Raw genomic sequence first — 26740 nt, 5'->3', positions numbered from 1 at the left:
TACCATGAATATATCTGGCACAATCTTTAGTCTCAGATGATCATCTCAGCCTTTAAAAAAATCTCACTGTGAATTTGCCTATTCATTTTTGAATAATACAAAATTCAACAGCACTTGAACATAAACAGATATGAAGATTGATTAGGCACCAAAAATGGGATGAAATATGATACAGAATGCCAAGTATTATTATTACTACCTATATCAACAGGAAAATTATAGCTTTTTAATACCATTTATTATTAATCCTCTTTCTAGATGCTTGGCTGGAGCGTCTTACTCCCATGCTCAGGGACACACTGATCAATAGATTTGGGTTTAGAAAGGAATTTTCCTCCAGGTCAGATTGGCTGGTATATTGGTGGTTTTCCCCCTTCCTCTGTCATGGTTAGACTGCTAAAATCATCTGGGCGTATCTCACCTAATCAATTCCCTGCCATTGTAGGGGCTCTGAGCGCTGCGGGGTACCTGGGTCTCTCCTGTTCTCTCCCTGTGGCACAGTTTAGTTTCCTGAGGATTAAAATGCTTTAGTCTAATTAAAATGTTTGGGGTTAATACAGGGGTATCTGGATGAAAAATAATGAACTGGGAGATACAGGAGGTTGGACTAGATGATCTAATGGTCCCTTCTGGATTTAAATGCTATTAAATTATGAATTATTCTGTATTATTATTAAATATTTACATACTGCTGAAAGAGTAGTAGGCACTTTACAGACAGCCATGAAGAACTCCCCCCCACTCCACCCCAAAAGATGCCCATTGAGAAGACAGTGTTTACCAATTGTAAAGACACCGCAGTACACAGTATCTGAGGTACTGCTACTATATCCCTTTGCTAAGAACAGGAAATAGCTGTGGTACCTCAGACATGGCAGTGTGCTAAATATTAAAATTTACCAACAATTAAGGGGGAGATTTTCAAAAGTTCCCAATGTATTTTCAAAAGCACATTAAATGGTGATTAATGTTTTCCACATAGGGTAAGATTTTTCAAAGCAGTGCAGTCACACATGTCCCATTATCTGTAATGGAAAGATGAGTAGCTAAATCCCACTGCACTGATTTGAAAATCTCAACTGTATGTTTTTTGTTGGTCATAATTGGTATAAATTATAAAGCCAGAGGATCATAAAACAACAACAAATAGATGTTTTGGGCTATTATTTTTTAAATTGGGAACATTACATCTGTGTTTCAAGTTTTCTAGTTGAGCCCTGGATACCCCAAATGCTACCAACACTCATGCACTAATTAGGAAAAGGCATTCCATCCTGAGTTGCATTGATGCCCATGCAAAAGCAAGGCTAGGGGATTGGTAGCTATGTGGAATTACTTGCCACTGAATGACTGTAAAGAGGCACACAATTGCTGAAAAGAGACTCTAGAATTAAAGCTGAAGCTGTAGCCAGAGAAAGGCTTACTTCTTTCTTTGTGACCTGAGGAAGGATTTCTTCCCTCCAGAGATCTTCAGCATGTAGCTCTGCTCCTTGGTGCTGTGAACATGATTTGCCCTTAAAAATATATCCCAGGGTATCTACGACAGCATTATGAATTTTAGTAATACCCAAGGAGGAAGAGAGGAAACAAAGTATACTAAGGAATCCTGTAAAGGGATGGGGAGTCAAATACTAATAGCAACGTGACCAGTAGTATTGGCTGTCTCTGCAATATAATAGTGAACCTGGAAGTGTGTTAAACCATGCTAGAAAAACTTTTCCTACTATCAAAATAGCACTATTGACCCACTGTTTCATGTACAGGTCAATTATATCTCAAGGAACATGGGCTATATTTCTTAACTTCTTGGAGTTCAGCTCCCTGTGCAGCACGAAAAAACAGAATGTGCACAACTTCCCAGAACATCACGTGATATAAGAGATGAAGGAAAACAGCAATATCTTAGTGACGCCTACAGGAACAGTAGCAATTGCCAATTTGTCACCAGGCCTCTGCAATCCCAGAGCACACATGAGCATACGGATATCTTAGGCTTTATGCCATCAACCTACAGTGGGGAAGCATAGTTCATGCAAATACAGTCCGGATCTGTGTCAGTGGAAAAATATCTCCATTATGAATGGCTTATTAGACTCAAGTAAGGAGGGCCTTGCACTCAGGGGCGGCTCTACAAATTTGGCCGCCCCAAGCAATCATGCCCCGGGCGCCCCGAGCGCAGCGAGCAGCGCGGACGCGGCGGCGCATGACTGAGGAGGGTCCGGCTGGTCGCTCTGCTGGACCTCCCGCAGGCGCGGCGGGGGCGGCTCGGCCGCGGCGGGCTTGAGAGCTGCTGCCGCAGTCATGCCGGAGGAGCAGCAGCCGCCGCCGAGACCCCAGCGACGCGTCGCCGTGTGCTGCGGCCGGCAGTCCCGGTCCCGGCCGCTCGGTGGACCTCCGACAGCGCAGGCGCGGCAGGTCCCCCGCCCCCCCCCCCCTGGCCCCCCCCTGGGGGGGCGGCCCGCCGCCCCGCTGCCTGGGCCCTGCCTGCTGCTTGCACTGTGGTAAGCTCTAGTAAAAACTGCTGTCCTCCACTACAGATTGCTATCTAGTGCATCAGAGTGTTTCTTCAGTGCTTCCCTGTGAGAAGTGCTATACATGTGACATATGATTGCACATCTGAGATTATGAAACGATGTGTGAAACAGGAAATCCTTGCCTTCTGTAGAATGAATAATACTGACAATGCTGCACAGACCCTGCGTAGAGCCAACACTGCAGAGGGTTTTATTTTTATCACAATTAATGCAGGCTGTGATGTAGTAATATGTGTACACAGCGCTTTCAATTATCTGTATAGGCAGTTGGAATACTCCTTAGTATAGAATAGACATTACCAGAAACCTTAACAGGAAGCTGCATATGCACATCTTGGAAGAGAAAAATAAACATTGTGGAATTGTTACCAGCACGCTTCAAAGTTCAATTTCCTTGGCAAAATATTAATCCCAGGTCTGTATAAGAACCATGAAGGGGGATGGCACAGTGGATAAATGACTAGTCTTTCACCTCTCAAGAAATAAATCCCGACTTGTTCTTCAATGACATTATCCACATCACAAAATGACCATTTGGTACAGTTTCCTACCTATATTTGTTTAGGGGAAGATTGTTTTTAAAGGAAAAAATTAATATAGCAAAATTCCCTTCCTATGCACCTTTGTCTGACCCATAATATTTTTGGGATTTCTAGGACGGGTTGCTAGCTGACAACCCGTTTGATATTTCGGTGGTAATAATGCAGTTATGATATTAATGAAATATCTTGGTCTGTTACAAATAAGAAGTAGAAAAATATAAAATGGTACAAGTTCAATTAATTACTCATCGTTAGCTTATAGCCATATAGTCCTCAAGATGCCCCAATCCTGCAAACACTTACTCATGAAAAACTTTTACACACACAAGTAGTCTCATAACAGCTAATGGAACTACTCACAATAGAATAGTAATGCATATGCTTAAGTGTTTGTAGTTTTGGGGCCAAAACGTTCATAATACCCTTGCAACTGAATATGAAAATGTTTGAGAATACACTTTTAGCTTCTGTATTCCAATTTTCAGCATTTTAATTCAGTTTCCTTTGCACTGACTGACATACAGTGTGCAAGGAGGATTTGATCAAGAACTCTTTAAACATTAATAATCAGCTGGAGGTGTCTTGAAGAAGAGAATCTTGCCAGTTACAACATAGATGCATTACTTATTTTCCTGAGTGATGCTTAAGTGAGCAGCACTGTAACTGTAACAGTGAAAACATTATGAGCCAAATATGTTCTCTCTTATCTTAAATTAGGTACCTTTTCAATAAATATAAAGAAATGCTCTTCAGAGAGTATTACTCTTCATCTCCGATCATCTATGGTACGTCTATCGTTAATAAAGGAGCACTGCTCACCCTCTGTCTTCTCTTCATCGGTTCCACTAAAAATAGTCAGTTCCTCCTATTCTGATATCTGACTTATCTAAGTGATTTTATATACGTTTCATATATTCCTTTGAAACCAGAAATGTATTGTGTTAGGTTAAAGTGGAAAACCATTCATTGCTTTTCAATAGGCCAACACTTAAAGACTTGCCACGTTTTCATTAAAAGAATATTTACAGAGATTCACCTACAATTATTAAATGGATCTACCGCACAGTAGATTAACGCATTTACTAGGGTTTAAATTTAACTAAAAACTGAACATGAATAATTTCATACAATTCACTCAACGCTGTTAAGTAAAATAAAACATATATCAGGAAACATTCCTTTTATTATCTATAGACCAAGTAAATAGATATGTGAGGCCAACATTTCAAATATGGGAACCCAAACTGTGCTTGCAAAATTTGCACATGCACCATTGCTTGTAAAACCCCATTAGTAATGGGTTGCACAGACAGGTGCATATATGCCTATTACCCATTCTGTGTGCATAGAAATCTTTAAGCATAAATTTAGCAATATATAAATGCAATTTTTATGGGTACAAATCAGACAGTTTTGAAAATCTGGTTCACGTATTCCAAGTCTGTTATGCCAATATGGTTAAATTATATAAACAAAAGAGCGGTCAGGATGGTCATGTTTATTTGGTAAATATTGTAACGCGTTTATTATAACCTTTTACATGTTCATAACATTCTGAAAAATTCTTCTTATTGACAGTTCACATCTACTTTGAGGACCTTATTCTCATTTACACTAAGGGCTTGGCTACACTTGAGAGTTACAGCGCTGGTGGTGGCTTTCCAGTGCTGTAACTTACTCCCCGTCCACACTGGCAAGGCACATACAGCGCTGTATCTCCCTGGCTACAGCGCTGCATGTACTCCACATTGACGAGAGGAATAGAGAGAACAGCGCTGCTGTTGCAGCACTGGGGTGCCAGTGTAAACAGTGATTAATCTTACTACGCTGTAACTGACCTCCGGAACCTTCCCATAATGCTTTTAAGTAAAGATAACACTCTTTGTTTTGTTGTGATGCTTCTCTTTGTTTTGTTGTGAACTCGGGGCTCCCGGAGCTGCTTATCTAAAAAACAAACACAGCTCCTGTTTGCAGCGAATGAGCAGAGGCAGGGGGATCCCTTTGGAATGTCCACAGCTAGTGTTTGCTTGAGGAGAGAAGCAGCACGTTGGGCGGGACGGGGGGAGGGTCCATTTCGGAGCAGCTGCTTATCTGGTCTGTGAGGAAAAAAACAAAGAAGGCTATTTGCATTTAGTGAATGAGAGAGGGATGGGGGAAGGGGTTGGAACTTGCAAGGCAGGGAGCTGACACAGTGTCAGCTCCAAAAATCCACTCTCTCTGTCTCCCCCACACTCCCTGTCACACTCCACCCCACCCATCTCTTTTGGAAAGCACATTGCAGCCACTTGAATGCTGGGATAGCTGCCCATAATGTACCACTCCCAACACCGCTGCAAATGTGGCCACACTGCAGCGCTGGTAGCTGTCAGTGTGGCCACACTGCAGCGCTTTCCCTACACAGCTATACAAAGACGGCTTTAACTCCCAACGCTGTACAGCTGCATGTGTAGCCAAACCCTAAGGCACTTTTATATTGCTCTGGCAGTATAAATGGCCCTTAGAGAGTACACAAATTACACCTTCCCACCTCTTTAAGGTTTCTTCACATTGTCAAAGTGGTGCAAAGAGGCCTTTAATGTAAATTGTTCCATCCTAGCCAAACCTTATTGAATTAAATTAAACTTTACTTAACTGAATCTAGCATCTTTGGAGTTCATTGTATTACAAATACAAATGTTTACGTATTATTGGGAGATTGTATGGAACTTCTTTAGCAGGAAAAAATAGTAATACAATCTTTGGAAGGGATAAGGAAGTCCCAAGATCTTTTTGAAACAATATGTGCGAAGTGAATTTCCTTAGGAAATAATTTGAGCTGAAGGGAATGCAAATTCTCCCCTCTGAAGCCAACCTTTTGAAGATATGCCCTGGGGAGAAAGACCCATCGTGTACTAACTACCTGCTTCTGGAAACTCCAGATCAAAGACTTCTCATCTGTATAAAGGGTGGACTAAACTTTTTCATGAGTGTGCTTGTTCTGAGCTGAAGTTGTGATGAACTGGTAACTACAAGGACTCACCAGGCAGGGTTGTTCCTGCCAGAATCCATGTTAGGGTTGAGGTGAATTCTAGCAAGCTTATTAGCATAAGTGAAGGTTCTTTTATTGTTTTTAGTATGTTTTCTCTGTGATGCTTTTACCTTAAGAATAAAATTGTGGTAGCATATCTGTAGCAATCACTCTTCTCAGTCTCTGAAGAGAAAGCAAGCAGGTCTGCTTAGGCAGGGAGTGGTACAGCCTGGAAATACCCCTGTCAGAAGGGAGAGAGATGCAGGCCTCCACTCAAGAGAGGCAACAGCGAGGGAGCTGGAAGCCTAAGAGTGGTTTGCCCATGCTGGACCACTAACGGGAAATACAGGTACAGTTCCCCTTAACTGTGATATAAATGAGAATTAGGTCCTGAATGTTTAATATTGGTTTAGTCATCATGTCGTCTCAGAGTTGTGTTGTAACATACTCTAATTTCCCAGGGTAGACAACCCCATACTGCGAAGACTGTTTCCCCAAATGGAAGCATCTCCTATACCCATTTCCTTTCTTAATATTTTTAACAAATCTTATTAAAATAGTTGCATTTTGTACATCATCCAATATTATTTCAATTGATTTTAATTCTGTTAAATATTGTACCTAATATATCTAAACATTAAATTGATATTGGTTGAATAATGCAAAACATTTTCTGTGAATATTTGGCTATAATTTTTAAATAAATTCTCTGGGTTACGGTTTCTATACCTTTTGTGTTGGCATTCTTTGACCATATGAGCAATCAAATTTTACTGATAAGCTTACTGAAAGCAAATTTTAAAATTGCATGTGTAAGTATTCATAGAAACTGAATTTTAAATTGGCATACACAGTTATTTGTGTAGGAAGTACTTTTCCCTTCTCATCCAATCAGGAAACAAAACAATGTCAGGTGACAAATCTAGCCAATCACCACTAAGCACACAGTTCAAAAGTCCAATATTCACAGTCATTCCATAGAATAAATACTGATTTTTTTTTCTAAATACACTCTAATAACAAAAGCAACCTGCTCAGGGTTATTCCATGAGAAGAAAAAACAACTTCATCAAATACATTATTTTCTCAGTGATAAATTATATATCTTTGTTCAGGAATTTGGGAAATGCCGAGCTGCCTGACAGCATACAAGTTAAGGACTGTTTATAAGCCTAAGGACGGAATGGTGCTACACTATGCTACACTAAATCAGGAAAAAATGTAAATTCAGTCTAATTTTTCTATCAACTTCAGTGGGTTTTGGATTAGTCCCTATGCTCAAATTTAAAGTTACTTCTAGTAGATGATTGACAGCTTGGCATTGTCTACACTGGGGATTTGCCCCAAATACAGCCCTTGATACAAATCTGTAGCACCAACAGGCAAAGCTGCTATTTGCACCAATTGAGTTTATCTGTACTTGAAACTGGGGTAAAGTCCATTAGTGCAATAGTAGCTTTGCCTCTCTATGCTGGGTATTTCACTGCTGCAGCTACAATAGTGGCTGGCAACTGATGGTTGTAGCTGGGGTATGACTCTCAGTCTGCAGGTCCGGCCGATCGTGGCTCCCACTGGCCGCAGTTCGCTGCTCCAGGCCGATGGGAGCTGCTGGAAGCAGCGCGGGCTGAGGGACGTGCTGGCCACCACTTCCAGTAGCTCCCATTGGACTGGAGCAGCGAACTGCGGCCAGTGGGAGCCATGATCGGCCGGACCTGCGGACACGGCAGATAAATGGTCCAGCCCGGCCCGGCCCGCCAGGGGCTTTCCCTAAACAAGCAGCGTCCCAAGTCTGGGAAACACTGCAGTAGAGGCATTTTACTTGTGTCCATTATTAGGAGTAAATCATCACCCACAGATAATAAAAATGGGAAAACTGAGGCATAGAGTGGTGATGTGACTTGCCCAACTTCACTCAGTAGCCAGTGGGTGAGATGGGATTAGAATCCCAGTCTCCTGAGTCCCAGTCCAGTGTTCTATCCACTAGGACACACTTCCTCCAGGTTATTAATACCCCAAAATGGTTTCTTGGATTATGGGCCTTTCCACTATTTGCTTACAGGCAGCTGGCACTCTGCATTTACCAAGAGAAGTATTTACTCAATCACATTAATAATTAGTCCCAAACTTCCCAGTTGTTCTTTTACCAGGCACAAGATGCATGGATCAAACCTGCAGGCAATCTAGCATAGTTTCCCAACACATTTAAGAAAAAAACAAAACAATATGAAACTGAATCACAGAATGGAAGTGCATGCACTGACTCTTTTTCTGACTTCTCTCCCATCACTTTCACTACCTCCTCCTGTTTATTTAGTTCACTATCTTCTTTCTTCAGATACTTGCTCCAGCGCCTTTCATCTCCAGAAATATAATCTGTTCCAGATATTTTGAAGCTTGCCAAATTTGATGGAGATGAGAAACTAATGAAATCATTAGTCAACATTTTTTTTGTAACATCAGCTAAATAAAATGTTTCTGAGAAATAGAAAACTACTAATGGGTCTGTTCACAGGACAGCTGTGCTTAGGCTGAGATTCTCTGCTATTCATGGCCATTTTTGCAGCTGCATACTGCAGTCACAAATAAGTGTTTTGGGGTGCAATTTTGCATCCATCATTATCCGTACCTGCAAATGTGAAGGTCTGGTTTGAACTGGGCTGGTAATCTGGCCTCTAATTTCTTAAATTCAAATCTTGTTCATAATCCATAATCAAAGGAAGTTTAGATTCTTTGTAATTAATAATTATTATTTTTAGTTACATACTATAAGGACTCAACATCAAGCCCATAATGGAAGTATCTCTCATATACTACCCCTTCCTATGTTCTTTGCAATAGATCATTGATATTTTGCAAAGAATATGAACTAAAGCAGATGTCCACTACTGCAATACCAAGACTGATTGTCCTGTGACCAGAATTGCTGTGCAATGTTTTCTTCCTTAATTTATAAGTACATAAGAACGGCCATACTAGGTCAGACCAAAGGTCCATCTAGATTAGCATCCTGTCTTCCAACAGTGGCCAATGCCAGATGCATCAAAGGGAATGAACAGAACAGGACAATTATCAAGAGATCCATCCTCTGTCATCCAGAACCAGCATCTGGCTGTCCAAGGCTTAGGGACACCCAGAGCATGGGTTTGCATCCCTGGCCATCTTGGCTAACAGCCACTGATGAACCTGTCCTCCATAAGTTTACCTAATTCTTTTTTGAACCCAATTATAGTTTTGGCCTTCACAACCTCCCCTGGCAATGAGTTCTACAGGCTGTGTGTTGTGTGAAGAAATACTTCTTTTTGTTTGTTTTACATTGATGCATATTAATTTCATTGGGTGACCCCTTATTCACTTTCTCCACACCAGTCATGATTTATAGATCTCTACCATATCCCCCTTTAGCCTCTTTTCCAAGATGAAGAGTCCCAGTCTTTTTAATCTCTCCTCATATGGAAGCTGTTCCGTACCCAAATCATTTTTGTTTGACTTTCTCCGTACATTTCTAATATGTCTTTTTTGAGATAGGGTGACAAGACCTGCATGCAGTATTCAAAGTGTGGGTATACCACGGATTTATATAATGGCATTATATTTCCTCTTATTATCTATCCCTTTCCTAATGGATCCTAACATTGTTAGCTTTTCTGACTGCCACTGCACATTGAGCAGATGTTTTCATACAACTAATCATAATATTCCAAGATCTCTTCCTTGAGTGGTAACAGCTAATTTAGACCCCCATCATTTTGAATGTATAGTTGGGATTATGTTTTCCTACATGCATTACTTTGCAATCATCAACCATGAATTTCATCTGCTATTTTGTTGCATGGTCACCCAGTTTTGTGAGATCCCCTTGTGACTCTTTGCAGTCTGCTTTAGACTTAACTATCTTGAGTAATTCTGTGTTGTCTGCGAACTTTGCCACCTCACTGTTCACCCTTCTTCAATATGTTGAACAGCACTTGTCCCAATACAGATCTCTGTGGGGATCCTGCTATTTACTTCTCTCCACTGTGAAAACTGACCATTTATTCCTACCCTTTGTTTTCTATCTTTTAATCAGTTATTGACCCATGCGAGGACCTTCTCTGTTATCCCATGACTGCTTACTTTGCTTAAGAGCCTTTGGTGTGGGATATTCTCAAAGGCTTTCTGAAAGTCCAACTACACTATATCCATAGGATTACCCTTTCCATATGCTTGTTGACACCCTCAAAGAATTTTAATAGATTGGTGAGGCACGATTTCACTTTACAAAAGCCATGTTGATTCTTCTCCAACAAATCATGTTCATCTATGTGTCAGATCATTCTGATCTTTACTATAGTTTCAACCAATTTGCCTGGTACTGAAGTTAGGCCTACTGGCCTGTAATTCCTTGGATCACCTCTGGAGCCTTTTTTAAAAACTGGCATCACATTATCCATCCTCCAGTCACCTGGTACAGAGACTGATTTAAGTGCTAGGTTACATACCATAGTTAGTAGTTCTGCAATTTCATATTTGTTCTCTTTCAGAACTCTTGGGTGAATACCATCAGGTTTTGGTGACGTATTACTGTTTAATTTATCAATCTGTTCCAAAACACCTTTATTGACACCTGTAGCGGGGCAGTTACCCCGCTCTGATGGAGGAAGGCTGGGCTGATTGGGGAGGCAGCCACAGCTGGGGCCATGCCCCAATCAGGCCATACCTGGCCCTGTTATAAGGGTTCAGGGAAGAGCTGGGTGAGTCTCTCTAGCTGTGGAGTGAGAAGGACCTGGCTGCCTGGGAGCTCAGGGTACTGGGAGTAAAGCAGTGCTGGGGAAAGGCAAGAGGAGCTAGGGAGCTCCAGCCTGGCAAATCCCCAGGCTGCGGGCCTTGTTAAAGGCCAAAGCAGGTACTGGGGTTGCAGAGGTGCAGCCCGGGGTTAGGCAGAGGCAGCTGGTCCGACCCCTGGCCAATGATGAGTGGATTACAGACTGCAGTCTGCCCCAGTGAGCGGGGGCTAGATGACTGGCAGTAGCTGCTGAAGCAAGGTGGGAATAGAGGATTGGAGGTTCCCCTAGGAGGGGAGACCTAAAATGTGGGGGTACTGTGGGGCGGAACCCCAAGGTAAAGGGCACCGGGGTCCAGGAGGGACACGAGGCCTGAGGCAGGTGAGGCACCGGCCAGCAGAGGGTGCTCTGAGGCTGAAAAGCTAATTCCCAAGACGACCAGCAGGAGGTGCCGCACCGGTGAGTCTTCGACTTTGCTATACGTGGTGGAGACTGTGGGCACAGACGGTCACCCCTGATATAAGTGGCAGGGATAGGACTGGGACTATTGCCAAGTAGAGGAGGAGGGGACAATGGACCCAGCATATACAGAGATGTTCTTTGCTGAAGGCTCTTGTGCCATCCCTGGCTAGGATCCGGTGCCAGGGCCCCGACAGAAGGGGACTGATGGAACACAGGAGTGGCATGAGACCTTGCTCCGTGTGGTCTAGGAGAACCAGGAGAGATAGTGGGTCTTGCAGGCACAGTTGGGGCAGCTGGCAGAGGAGCAGCGGGCCCTGGTGAAACTCCTGCAGAGGAATTTCCAGAGAGACTGTCGAGACTGGTGGGAAAAGCCCAGAGCCTGCGCCAGGAGGTCGGTGGGGGAGCGTGGGGCTTGTTACGCCTGTGGGCGGCATGGACATGTAAGGGTGGATTGTTTCTACTGGGATGGGGACAGGGAGCCTCACCCAGAATGGAGGAAGGGACAAGCCCAGAAGAGAGGCCACCTTGTGAGGGAAGTCAGGAGGCAACGAAGGTGTTGGGCCTGCGGGCAGTGGGGGCACCTATGGAGGGAGTGCCTGGCCTCAAGGAGCCCGACCCAGGGCAGCCCAGGGAGGGCTGTCCCTGAGAAGGACCAACAGAAGAAGCCATGGCCCAGGGCAGCAAAGGGGCAGGGAGCCTGCTGGGACTGCCATACACTGGGCCACCTTAGGGGGCACTGCACCCTCAAGGGAACTGAGGGGTGACTGAATGAGGTGCCTGGAGGTCCGGAAGGGGCAAAACTGGACAAGGTGGAAACCACAGGAATAATGGCTGACCAACCATTGGGCCACCCACGAGAGGTGGCGGCGGCAGCAGGAGGTCGGGACCCAGACCATCACCGAGCTGGTCACACATAAAGAAACTGAGACTGAGTAGGCCCAGCATGAGGCCGGGACCCAAGTGGTCAAGGAGCAGGCGAACAAATGGCCCCAGACCCTAAAATTGGAGGGTCAGGGGGATACAGACCTGCGGGCGCAGCTGGAGGCAGTGGAGCAGGCCCACTGAAAGGCGGAGATGAACATGTGGGAAATGGCCAAAGGGTGGGAGGTAGCAGAAAAGAAGTGGGCAGCCCCGGAGGCACAGCTTCGAGGAGCCCAAGGGAAGAGTCCCTCCTACCCCCAGGGGTGGGGTTTTGGAGGGGTGTGTGTAGCAGGGCAGTTACCCTGCTCTGGTTGAGGAAGGCTGGGCAGGGTCTAGGTGATGACTGGCATCTGAGGCAAGGTGGGAATATAAGGTTGGGGGTTCCCTTGGGAGGAGAGACCCTGAGTGTGGGGGTACTGCAGACCCCTGAGGTAAAGGGCACTGGGCTCCAGGAGGGACACAGGGCCTGAGGCAGGTGAGATACTGGCCAGAAGAGGGCGCCGTGCCGGTGAGTACACGCTCTGCTACAACACCTCAATCTGAGAGGGTTCCCTAGCTCTGTCACCTAAAAAGAATGGCTCAGGAGTGGGAATCTTCCTCACATTCTTTGCAGTGAAGACTGATGCAAATAATTATTTTATCTTCTCTGCTACGGCCTTGTCTTTCTTAAATGCTCCTTTAGCACCTCGATTGTCAAGTGGCCACACTGACTGTTTGGCAGGCTTCCTGCTTCTGATGTACTTAAAATAAATTTTGCTCTTAGTTTTTTGGGTCTTTTGCTAGTTACACTCCAAATTCTTTTTTGGCCTTCCTAATTATACACTTGACTTGCCAGAGTTTATGTTCCTTTCTATTTTCTTCAGTAAGATTTGACTTCCAATTTTTGTCTCTAATCGTCTTTTACTCTGTTGTTTAGCCATTGTGGCATTTTTTCTTGTCCTCTTACAGTTTTGTTTTTGTTTTTATTTGGGAGTATACATTTAGTTTGAGCCTCTATTATGGTGTTTTAAAATAGTTTCCATGCAGCTTGCAGGTATTTCTCCATTGTCACTGTTTCTTTTAACTTCCGTTTAACTACTGTCCTCATTTTTGTGTAGTTCCTCTTTTGAAGTTAAATGCTACTTTGGTGGTCTTCATTAGTATTTCCCCCCACGTCAAGGGATATTAAATTTAATTGTATTATGATCACTCTTACCTAGCAGTTTAGCTGCATTCACCTCTTGGACTAGAACATGTGTTCTACTTAGGACTAAATCAAGAACTGCTTCTCCCCTTCTGGGTTCCAGGACTAGCTGCTCCAAGAAGTAATCATTAATGGTGTCTAGAAATTTCCTCTCTGCATCCCATCCTGAGGTGACAATTAGGCAGTCAATATGAGGATAGTTGAAATCCCCCATTATTATTGGGTTTTCTGTTTTTGTAGCCTCTTATCTCCCTGAGTATTTCACAATCACTGCCACCGTCCTGGGCAGGTGGTCAGTAGTATATTCCCATGGCTATATTCTTATTATTTAAGCATGGAATATCAATCCATAGAGATTCTATGGTAAAGTCTGATTCATTTAAGATTTTTGCTATATTTGACTCTATGCTTTCTTTCACATATAGTGCCACTCCCCCACCAAACTTTCTTAGCTCAGTGTCCCAGAGGCGTCCTACTTTCTTCCTTGTTACCCATCCTGAAAATCCACTCCTTCTACAACAATTACCCCCCATATGGGTCATCATAATTAAAAAAACCAACCAAACAAGACCATCTGAATTAAAAACAAAAACAAAACCTTTTAACAGTTCTCAGGGTCTCCCAGCATAGATTGTCTGTCTTTCACATGTACACTTCTTGAGCCAGACACTCTAGTATCAAACATTGTACAAGTCAAATAGAAATAAAGTACATGCTTAGTCATTAGAAACAGATGTGTAATTCATAACGAACCATTTATATGAATAATTTCATCTTTTTTTGTTCTTCGAATGTCCACAGACAGATTGTGATTGTCTTGAATCTATTCACAACATGGAAGTATGAGACAATTTTTCAGGAAGGTAGTTTTTTAGCTTTGCTGTTTGAAATCTGAGCTGCATTTCTTATTTTTGAGTAGGAAAAAACTAAACCATCCTCATCATCATTCTTTTCTCTGATGAGGTGAATGTAATTCTTATCAGATTGCTAGCACAAATGCTCACAAAAAGCTAATGTGAATTCGCAGTGGGATCAAAGACAGGAGTAGAACCTAAAAATTGAGTTAGTTTTTTTCAAATTGACTAGATTTTAAGTGTCTATGTCTTCTATTTTGTTGTCAACAAGCTTTTGAAAGTGTACCGGTGGCCAGTGCTGCTTTTTGTATAATTTCCAACTTAATTCTTTTTTCTTGAAGAGAAATGCTGATATTTGCTTTCCTCTGAAAAACATCACAATATGAAGAGTGAGATGATAGGGATAATTAGACTAAATGGTGGTGCAAATCACAATGGGAAAAATATATTTTTTGAAGACCACCTGTCTACTCATTTTTGGGCACCAAATGTTTTGTTTTCTTTTGTTCAGGGAAACAAATTAACATAAAATCCAAAACACAGATGGGAACCGATAGGAAAAAAACACAACATGATTTGTTGGTTTTAAGTCATCTGAACTTGGAATGGAAGGAGATATAAACTCCTTTCTGTGTCCACTGCTCTCTCCTAGTGGTTGTCTCTGTATTGCAATCTGGGAGTTCTCTATTGGAGTGATAATTCTAACTTTGAATGTTTGGACACAAAACTTTCTTTATGATGCTTTCAGCCTTTACTCATGCAAATTTGTTTTATGCATTTTTCATTAGATTATTGTAAACATTTTGAAAAAATGCTTGAATCCACTGTATTTATACAAGTTGGTTAAAATGGCTGTTGATTGTGCTCTTGACCTGAAGAAACTGCTTCCCCTCCCCCACGCACAGATTCAGTCCATAAATTAATGTTTGCATTGGTTCAAGAAAAGATATCAGATTCTCCTTCTTAGCCACTCTATCTCAGGATGAGCCATTAAATCAGCTGAAACTCAAATCTAAAGGAAATGTGAACTGGCGTGCTCTTTTGATCAGATACACACAAAAAACTAGTCACAAATAATCTAAAGAAAGAGTTGGCTAAAGAAATTATTTATTGAACAAAGAATATGTTTCAGAAATTCACAAACTGTCCTTGGAAAATTCACGAAGAAAGGTGAGATTTGTCTGATAGATTCTTTGGTATGGATTAGCCACCCCGCTGTACTCGTGAGGGTCTGAAGCTGGAGTTTTGATTAGGGGAGCTCTTGGTGGTGACTTGATGGCAGTACAGAAGGTTTATTGGCTAACTGCACCAATCTGGTATAAGTCCCTAAAATACATTAATCTAAATTTCCTTTTTAAATTGGAAGGCTAAAACAAGGAATCTGAATGGCCAGCGAGTTTTCTAGGCTAGTTATCAGATTAAATTCTTTTTCCTAAAAGCAGAACTATATTTTGAGAAATCAAATTATACATGAATATAGGCACATTTTTGGACCTGATCATTCTCCTGAGATGCATAGATGGGACCACCCATATGTGAATCTCATTCTTTGCTCATGGAGGAGGGTTAGCTATTTACATGCCACTAAACACTCTTCAGTCAGGGATCTGTGGTTAGAGAGGGGGGCAGGCTGGGGCACCAGAGGAAGTATGGGCAAGTCCAGAAGGGAATTTTCCATCCAGTGCTGTGCAGGATACACAAACACACAATCCAGCAGCCTACGGCTGTTAGCTTTCACGTTTTTGCACTGCATACTCCCCACCTGACTTCCTGGACAGGCACAGTAGCTGGTAGAGAAAGCCCTGGCTGAGTGCCAGAGAAAGGACAGTTGGCCACAGAGCTGGTGTAAATGGTCCTCAGAAAGGGATTCATAGTTTCTTAGAGCAGAACTCCTTGGTTGTTCTAAAGAGACATACCACCTTTCCACCACACACACAAACAATTGGGAGGCACTCATGGAGTTTTCCTCTCACAGGATCCCTTCCAGCAAAGTTTTTCACTCAGGAGGAGTGTTTGGGCCCCTTACAGGCTTGTGACTCATAACATACAGGCCCTCCAAAAGGTCCTTTTGCTTAATGGATTTTTAGGCAGTTAGATCACTCAGGAGACTGAATGGCCATAATGGTATAATTGGGAATGTAAAATAATTTAGAATATGATAACTAATGAAGCCTCAGAGTCCTGAAGGTATCAAACTATATCCACACAGGTTAGGACTCAGCCAGATTGCAATTAGCTGTCTAATAGCAATAAATCAGTAAAAGGGCAGAAAACGAGTACTGTTTTCTGTTATTTAAATTCACTGTAACTTAATATTGTAGCATTATAGAGTAGGATTCTACTCTAAGGTCCCTTTATACCTCTCTGGCAGTATATCCATTTTAAGACCCCCTACACATTGTCAGACCAGTATAGTGCCTTAGTATAAATGAGAATCAAGCCTTATAGACTTTAGAACTGCACATATTGTTGCTGGAGCGGTTAGGCAATATTCAGGGCCTTGCTGGTTTGTTTCTGTTAGGAAGAGACACTGATGATAGAGTCAGATATTTCTTTGGTGCAATCCTGTTTATTTACAAACAACGTACCCGGAATTTTGTTTCACTCTAGGGAAAAACAACAGCAGGCAGTTTGCTTGCTCGCAGTTTCCATGCCTGCCTCTCCAGCCATCACTCTTCCCAAAAGAAGCTCTCTCTTGGCTTCTTCCCAGGGCTAAACTCACACTATCTGCTCACTTTCACTTTTGACACACACAGCTCTATCAGTCAGTGCTGCAGCCCCAGCTCTTCCCGTCAGTCCCAAGGAAACCCCTCTTATTGTCCCTGAGAGAGTTCTTGCTCATGCCTTCTCATGTGACTCTGTGCCTTGGGCAGTGGCTTCTCTATTGTTTCAGTTACCTTGCTCCATAAATAAGCTCAAATGCTTCTTTGATTTGGCCTCAATGAAAGGTGGCTAGCATGCTTTTCAGTTTCAGGGATGTATGTGAGGGATCAAAGACATGTATGTGCCTATAGATCAAAGACATGTTTATTAGTAGCCACCAACATTTCCCCTGAACAATATTAAAATTCAACTACACCAAGAATTGTGCACTGTACGGCTGTAGGTCCCAAAACCTTTAACTCCTGTGCTCTTAATCTGCCTGTAGGGTTTGAATTTGAGTTTCAGCAGAGAATTATATTTATGCAAGTCACACTCTGAAACCTACCTTTCACTGTCTTCAGTGTGTGTCCATATTAACCTTCAGCTTTCAGCTAAAGCCCTGATCCTGGCATCACTGAGCCCCTGCAACTCTCACACTGATGTGATTGGGAGCAGTGAGCACCTTTACCCCCAACAACTTCAGTTTGCCAGGTAGTGGGCCTCAGCACCTCCCAGGATTGGATCTGCAAGGCAGGGAAATAAAGCTTTTCATTGTATAAATACTGATTGGTGTGAGAATGTTATTTATGTTAAGAATGAAAAATTATTAGTACATTTGTATCAATTTCAAAGTCTATGGGCAGGGCTGGCCTTACCACAAGGCGAACTGAGGTGGCTGCCTCAGGTGCCAGACTGTGAGGGGGTGCCACTAGGACCAAGAGTGTAGAAAATTGTGTCTGCTGCTGGTGCATATGTGTTCTCTCTACTCGAGATGCACAGAGATGGTGGAGTGCTGGGCTGGAGGAAGGAGGGCACAAGAGACATAACAGGCAGGCAAGAGAAAAGGTGAGGGAATAACAGAAAGCAGCAGGAACTGCAGGGAGAGAGAGGAGGAGGAGCCTCTTATGTACCTCTCTAGCACCCCCAGGAGCCTGGACTGATTCACATCAGCTTCTCAGGGAACTTCTTGTTTCCTGCTGCTTCCCTGAACCCACTTGAAGAGAACAGGCTGTCAACTGAAGTAGTAGGAGCCAGTTAGGCCCTTAAGACACTGATATCTTCCCTCACTCAGGCCCTGCTACCAGCCTGCTTATTTTGTCCCCTTCAATTGAGTGAGAGCCACTATAGCTTACACAGAACAGCAATCATGAGCGAAAGAAAAAAAAACGCCCCTCTGGGGCAGCATTCAGAAAAAGAAAGCAAGCAAAGGAAGCTTTTCTATCTAAGCAGGAAGGCACTCTCCTGAGATACATAGACACAAATGTTCACGGTGAGCCTTCTGGCCCCAGTGAGGATGTGAGTGGTGAGGAGATGCTTGATCTTCCAGTTAGTCAAGAGTGCAGGTGGCCTGGCAGCTACTGCAGCATCCATATCTCCATCTCAAATGGATATAACCATGCATATTCCTGAAGAAAAGTGTAGATCAGAGAAGAGTGTGGTGGAGGTGCAAGAAACAGCTGCTGCTGAGTTTGATTCCTTAAGTCTAGATGATCCAGGACTATGGACCCACTTGGGCAGTAGCCTGAGGGACCTCATTGTACTGCATGGGCCACAGCAAATGAAAAACTTCATGTTCCCCAAAGACAATGAAAATAGAAGTTTCCATCCAACATATTATTGGTGTGAAATCCCCACTGGCGACAAAGTGGAGAGGCCATAGCTTATGTATTCAAAAACCCAGAATTCTGCATACTGTTTTTGTTGCAAACTCTTCCAGTCTAATGTTCCAGCCACATTGGGTTCTACAGGAACAAAGGACTGGAAAAATCTGGCTTGCATGAGAAGGCAGCAAATCATCAGAGAGCATTCCAGAGGTGGAAAGAGCTTGAGATGAGACTACGGTTAAAGGCCACCATAGATGATCATCATCAAGAGAAGATTGCATGAAAGTCTTTTTACGGGCAAAATGTTCTGAAAAGGCTCATTGCCATTGTGAGACTGCTTGCTACCCAAAACCTAGCACTGCGTGGCACTTCACATCAGCTGTATGTGCCAAACAATGGAAAATTCCTTAAAATTGTGGAGCTGATGGCTGAGTTTGATGCTGTATGCCAGGAGCATCTAAGAAGAGTCACCACCCAAGAAATGTACACACACCACTACCTTGGAAAAACATAAGAACATAAGAACATAAGAAAGGCCGTACCGGGTCAGACCAAAGGTCCATCTAGCCCAGTATCTGTCTACCGACAGTGGCCAATGCCAGGTGCCCCTGAGAACCTAACCTAACAGGCAATGATCAAAATCTCTCTCTCCTGCATCCATCTCCATCCTCTGACAACAGAGGCTAGGACACCATTCTTATACCTGGCTAATAGCCATTTATAGCCATTTATTAGCCACCATGAATATCTCCAGTCAGTTAAACTTTACATTGTTATAGTAGCAACCTCCTCCTCTCCTCAAGTTAGAGAGTTCCACAAGTGCGCTGCGAGAAGAACTTCCTTTTTTTTTTAAACAATTCAAAATGTGATCATACAGTTACTGGCAACAAAAGTCAAACAGAAGATTGTGGCAGATCTGAAGTCAGTAAGATATTACTCTGTTATTCTGGACTGAACACCTGACATCAGCCATACGGAACAAATGTCTTTAATGGTGCGTTCTGTAACAACAGAACCTAGTGAAAATATCCCTGCATTTGTCAGAGCATTTTATAGAATTTATTGACATTGATGATCCTACAGGAGCTGGTATGACAAATGTGCTTCTTAAAAAGCTGGAAGATACGGGAATTGTGATAGCTGACATAAGAGGTCAGGGCTACGATAATGGTGCGAACATGAGAGGAAAGAACAGAGGAATGCAGACACGGATCCGAGAGTTAAACCCTCAAGCTTTTTTTGTCCCATGCAGTTCTCATTCATTGAACTTGGTGGTCAGTGATGCAGCATCAGCTTCTAGTGAGGCTGCTGAATTTTTTAATGTAATTCAAAGTATTTATGTATTTTTCTCTGCATCAACTCATCAATGGCAAATTTTGAAGCAACATCTGGGAACATCCTCTCTGACACTGAAACCACTGAGTGCCACACGATGGGAAAGTTGACTGAGGTGATAAAGCCTACCAAACATCAAATTGGGAAGATAGATGATGCCATAGTTGCCATTATGGAGGATAATGCTATAACAGGAACTGTTCGTGGGATAACTGAGAGAAATGGACTCACCAGAAACATACATAACTTCACATTTCTGTGTGGCTTAGTGTTGCAGCATGACATACTGTTTGAAATAAATGTTGTAAGCAAGAGACTCCAAGGTGTTGACCTTGATATATCTGGAGAAATGGAATGCTCATCTTCATTGCCCCACTTTGCAGCTCAGGCCCATCTCTAGCTTTACAGCAGGATAAATTCAATTTTAAATAAGGGCTGAATTGTGGCATTGTTGTGCTGCATCAGGAACAGCCTGTGAAGGAGATTGTGACTCACAGTTAATCTGTCTCCCAGTTCCCCCTTCTCTTGGTGGTGGGAGATGGCCCCAGACAAAGCCCAAGGCTCCACTTGTCCCCACTCCCACCTACTCTCTTCCCATTCACCAGCATGGGAGGGGAAGCTGCAGCTCTGCAGAGGCCGCTTCTTCCCTTACACTGTTACCTGCAATACAATATCTGCAGTGCTGCAGGAGAGTAAGGAGGCACCTTACAATCCCTTTTTACCTGCATGGGCATGCAGAACAAGGCACAATCATGCCAAAACTTTAAAAATGATTAATGAAAACATAATCAAATGCTATCTCCTCTCTGCCAAGCCACAGCTTCCTCCACCCAGCACCTTACAGAACAGAACTAGCCACAACACATCTCCCCAAGACTGTACAATTGCTCACATGCTAAGAAAAAGACCTTGGAAGACTATGCGTACCACCACCTCCTGGTGATGCCTGCCATAACAATACACATAGCAGAAGTATTAGCAAGTTAGAAGGCAAATGGGAATCAGTGCTATATTTATAATATAGGTAGTTTTGGGGGGTAAAATTTTCAGAAGCACTTAAGTGACACAGGAGCCTAAAATCCAATGAAAAATCAATGGGACTTATGCACCTAAGTCACTTAAGTGCTTCTGAAAATTTTACCTATTTACAAATAAACCCCATAGATTTAAAATACATGACAATCATTATGTCTCACTTTCGTGAATGCCAAAAGTCACCAAATTAAGCATCAGTTATGAAAATAACCCTTATCAAGACCTGCTTGAAAACCTAATGCAGTATTTAACTTTTAATTTTCGTTCCTTGCCAAAGAATTTACTGAAAAGCAGCAGTGGTCCTTCACCAATTAATAGAGACTTGCTGGGATATTTTCCCCTTAATTAGAAAATTAATAATTTTGAAAGCATCTTTTGAACATTCAATTTCAATATCTAAAGAGCGTCAGTATTTTGGAATTAACGCTATGCACTCTAAATCTCTCAGCCAACCAACCAATGGAGCTGAACATTACTTATCAATTTGCGGCAATTACTGCACAACATCTACTGCTCACAAATCCTTTAGCACTCATAGAATCCCTTGTCTTATTAAGGCTGAATACCCAGCCTACTATTTTAGCAGAAGCTGTGTTTAATTCTCAGCATCTTTCTTTTGCAACACTGTTTATTACAGCCATTCTCTCTCTCTCTCTCTCTGTCCAAGGTTCTGAATCTGCCAAATTTTCTGAGGGTTCTTTGAAGAATGAGCGGGGGGGAGAAAGAACAGACAAAAATCCCCATAATTAGCAGCAAGTTATTTAGTCATCTACATTTACAAAATTACTTCATCTTGCACAATGTCATTGTCATAATATATTCTTACTGATGGATATTTCTGAGACTGTAATTCTGCATTTCCAATGGGTGCGCGCACACACAAAAATATCAAAATATTTGACTGGATGAAAGCTGAGATCCTTAATCACTGAACATCTGCCTACATTTACTGTAGGTCTTTAAGCAGCACCCTTCTAACACTTGTTACAGAATAATTTAATTGGATTGAACATTGTTTTATAACACTAAAACCCAATTAGAATGGAAGCTGACGGGAAATAATTCTTGGTTCTGGCACTGAAGTGCACTTTAACTAAATGATACTTTGTCCACATGATGAATCCATGTATTGAGCTAGAAGCTGCCAGAAAGATAAACATTTCACTGGCATTGAAAATATACCCTCAATTAAAATATCATTGAAACAAAAAGATGCATTACAGATAGTTGATTTAGCTGGCTGAACTTAACACGGTTGCACATTTTAAAGAAAATCACACAATCATATTTGTAAAACAAAAAAAGCATTATACTCTAAATAGCTCAGGGCAAAATGATATAAACATTTTCATAGTTTTATGGATATATTTTTTAAAAGGTCACAATTTCTCATTTAGTGCATTCAAAATTGTATTCTCCTTACTGAACTGACATACATTTTTGACAATGTAACATTTTAAAGCATGTTATCAGTACAACAGGCACTAAATTAGTAATGGCAAAATGGACCTTCATTTTTAGATATTTTGTGTAGATGTGTGTGTGTAGCCACAATAACTTCTCAAATATAAAATGCAGTGTATCTTTCTGTCTATATGTGTGAGAGAGACAAGGAATGAAAGACTCTGGTGTGGCTTTATTAATAAACTGAAAAGTTTGCATTATACTTGCTCATGAGCAGCAAAACCATGAGTGAATTATGTAAGCTCACCCCAAACAAGCGTGGACCGAATCATGGAACTATAGGGTCAGAAAGGACTGCCAGGGCCATAGAGTCTAGCCCCCTGCCAAGATGCAGGATTATTTGTGTCTAAACCATCCAAGGCAGGTGGTTACCCCCACTCCTTTTGAAAACCTCCAGTGAAGGCACTTCCACAACCTCCCGAGGCAGCCTGTTCCATTGTCCTACTCTTCTTACAGTTAGGAATTTTTTGCTGAGATTTAATCTAAATCTGCTATGCAGTAGTTTGAACCCACTGCCTCTTGTTCTGCTTTACGTGGCAAGGGAGAACAACTTTTCTCCATCTTTTTTTATAGCAACATTTCAAATATTTGAAGACCACTATCATGTCCCCCCTTAATCTCCTCTTTTCCAAACTACACATACGCAGTTCCTTCTAAAATCTTTTATACTACACCACGCCATCATCCAAGCAGGTCTGGAAGCAAGAGCTTTTTAAACTGTAAATCTCATCTTTACAGTGACAGAGATCTCATTACCGACGCTGAAGCAGCAGCACAAGATAGCAGAAGTTAAACCTGTCAATCATGCTAGACTGACTATGACCCATTCTGGACTTTGACTCTGTGTTAATTTGGGGAGAAAATTCATATATGAGGGGGAAGGAGAAAATATTTCTCCAGCAATATTTCTCTAGCAAGTTAATGAAAGAAATGGTGGCTATCTGAAGCTATTCAATTTTGGAAAATTGGAAGCAGATCTAGTAAAGATGGATTAGCGAGTAGAGTACAAGTCATGCAGTCAAAGGTCCATGATGGTCATATGCCTATCACCACACCAGATGTGTGCATATTATTATATATGATGTATATTTTTTTGTTATTATAATTATACTACCCATATTTAGAAATAAAAAAATAGCTAGTTGCCTGCCAAGTCTACTTGCCTTTTCTTCAGGATTAGCTATTCTTAGTGTTCCTACCTCATAACTGCTCAGCCTACAGTCTAGATCCTCTCTATCTAGACAGCTATCCTCACTTTCCTTTGAGTGGTATCTGAGTGGCATAATGAGCCTCGTGCCTCACTAAGGGCATGTCTACAGTAGACAGATAAGTCAACCTATATTAGGTCAACTTACACTCACTGCAGTAATTACTGCGGTGGTTCATGTCCACACTGTCCTCCTTCTGTTGGTGGAGCCTAGCATGGAACCATGAAACTGACAAGAATTACAGCCAACATTTTGCTCATTACGCCACCCAGATACAGCCAATGTAAGTAATGCAGCATCTACATGGACACTGTGTTGCCCTAAATACACCGACATAAGCCTTATGCCTCTCGTGGAGATGGAGTTAGGATGTTGGTGTAGTAAGGCTCTTACATCGGCGGGGGAAAGGCTATTATGTGTACACTGATATAAGTAGGTTGATTTAAGCTGCCTTACATGGACCTAATTCTGTAGTGTAGATCAAGCCTCAGTCAATAGAACCCACTTAACTTTTTCCCCAGCAGGACCAACACCTGCACACAGGGTGGGATGTTTCTTACAAACATTGCCAATCTATGACAGATATACTGCAGTACTGGCATGTTTTTCGTTTGAGGTCTCTGTGAAAACAAAGAAAATCCTTCCTACAAAATGGTATTTCCAGGCTATGATGTGACAAGCTTATAGTGCAGCTAAAACTCTTTTCTCTGTACTCATCTACATTGCCAGGGCCTGCCCGATTCATCAGAAGTCATGTGAGATGTGGTTGCTTCATTTTACAAGTATGAGGAAGGGAAACAAGCACACTAATGAAAGCATGAGAAAGCATTTCCAAATTTGCACTCTTAAATCACTGTATACTGGTTTTACTATATGCAAAGTAAAATGAGAATCAAGATCAAGAAAAATAATCTGTAGTAAATCTGTACAAAAAGACAAATGGCATTTTCACAACATCTTAATGAACACCCTTATGTTTTATAAAACTTGCTCTCCTGCTGAAACAGTGCAAGCTGTGTTAGAAAGAAACATGTAAAGAAGCCGCTTGAGGCTACAAATAAATAATAGATGATGTTTTTCCCAAAGGAGAAACATTAAGTGCTTTAAAGCACACCAAAATGAAGAAAACCCATGCTAAGAAGTGGAATGGAGCTAGAATTTCATATGAAAAGAAAGTGCTATTCTGTTTAAATTTGTAAAGTTGCTATGATCACCGGATTTCTCGGTCAGTGCCCACTCCTGAGGTAAAACAACTTTTGACACATTTTGAAGTGCTACTCACACTATATCAAAGGGCAGACAGGAAAAAATAAACCTCTAGTGTTTAGCATAGGACCTAGTCACTTTCTCTTAAAGTTGCAACAGACAGGAAGCCTCTGCATGCTTGAAATTTCAAGTGACATGATGGCTTAACACAGTAATGGGCAAGACTTTATTGCAATCCAGACACTGTCTTTCATTTCTTGGTACTTCTGTTCTAAATGAAATCGCAGGAGTTAGCCATCCTTTTAGGGTCAGGCAAAGATTCCTCCACTAAGCTTACTGTACCTGGCTTAGGTTCAGGACTTTGCTACAGGGCAGACGGACTTCATATGCAGTACATACTAAATACCATTTTTGCTTTCAGTTTACTCTAGCTTCACTTTTTTTTTAAACAGCTTAAATATTCTTGAATGCAAAAAGTCGACATATGAGAGGGCAAAACCATAAAATGATTCAGATTTCCTAGCTCTTTCATGACTAAAAGCTAGGAAGTCTCTTGTTTTCATATGAAAACTTGTCAGAATACCTTCCAGTTAGAAAGCTACTGAAGGGGAACCCCCTAGAGGGATTGGGAATATTTTGTGTGGAATGATCCTTGCCTCTTCTTCACACTAATTTTTATAGGGTTAGAGTATGCTGGCTCATTGCCAGCAATGCCAATGTTAAGCAGTGAGAGAAGAACTGCAGTATTACCAGCCTCAAGTGTTCAAATAGCATGACTCAGGTCCCTTCCCCCCAAAAATGATGAGATCTTTAAAATCAACACATTTTGTGTGCTTTTTATTTGCCTTCTGTTTTTCAAGCCTTTAGGGTTTAAGTTTACAGTGCACCTGATAAGATACCTGTGCCATGGTTATCTGTGCTTGAGACAGCTGAGGAAAGCTCAATGAAGGGGGAAACCTGTTAGAAGACCAGCTGTATAAATGACAACAATCTCCTAACTTCTGAACTGCACCCTTTCAAATACTATTCCTATTAAGTGACCTTGGCTCGTTTCGTCCAAATTTCGCTTTGATTTTTTCTGTGTTTGCACAGATGTGAAACTGCAAGTGAAACCTGCAACAATGGTGAGCCCATCCAGACTGAAACCAAAGAATATATGCCCATGTTCCCCCATGAAGCAAAGGTGCTAAACTTCACACACCTTTTCATGTTGTTCATTCCCTTGCCAGGGGAATAGAATAGAAAGTATATTCTGGACAGGGGTCTTAGACTGACAGTGGTCTTAGTGATCCCTGATTAGCTACTTGGCCCTATATAAACCCCTGGGGCATACCAGGAAGTGTCCAGGCAATGATGTGGCTTCTAGCTAGCTACCGTGACTGTACTGTTTCTTTGTTCCTGAACTCCTGGTACTGACCTCCACTCTGACTTGGATTATGACTTTTGATTCACCCCTGGAACTCTAACATGGACCCTGATACCCGGTACTAACTCTCGGCCTGATTCCTGACTCTGCCTCTGACCCTTGGCTTAACTCCTGACTCTGACTTGACTCGCAGCTTGACTCTTGACCTTGATACTGGCTCTGATCTCTAGTTTCAGTTCTGGAATCCCAAACTCCTGCCACTAGTCCTGCTAGCTTTGCCCGGGATTCTGACAGCAGCTTCATAGACTGCAGTGGAGCTGTACTGATTTACATGTGCTGAGGATCTGGCCCAATATGTTTACATTTGTTGAATTCCATGTTTAGTGGGTATCTGCAC

General features: G+C 42.2%; 1 protein-coding gene across 7 annotated transcripts in view; it reads right to left on the bottom strand.

Annotated features, from left to right (window-relative positions):
* Positions 1-26740, bottom strand: part of DLGAP1 (DLG associated protein 1) — a 593928-nt gene that overhangs the window by 229478 nt on the left and 337710 nt on the right. The window contains exon 1 of one of the 7 annotated variants that reach the window (XM_039526430.1): positions 17472-17501. The exons of the other annotated variants lie outside the window; for them this stretch is intronic. The gene's annotated coding sequence lies outside the window, so the exon portion shown is untranslated. Of the gene's footprint in view, positions 1-17471; positions 17502-26740 lie in introns of those variants that run through there. 7 annotated transcript variants of the gene reach the window in all.

This window comes from Mauremys reevesii, linkage group 2, assembly GCF_016161935.1.
Source record: "Mauremys reevesii isolate NIE-2019 linkage group 2, ASM1616193v1, whole genome shotgun sequence".
NCBI classification, from domain to species: domain Eukaryota; kingdom Metazoa; phylum Chordata; order Testudines; family Geoemydidae; genus Mauremys; species Mauremys reevesii.
This window is presented reverse-complemented; position numbering and strand designations above follow the sequence as displayed.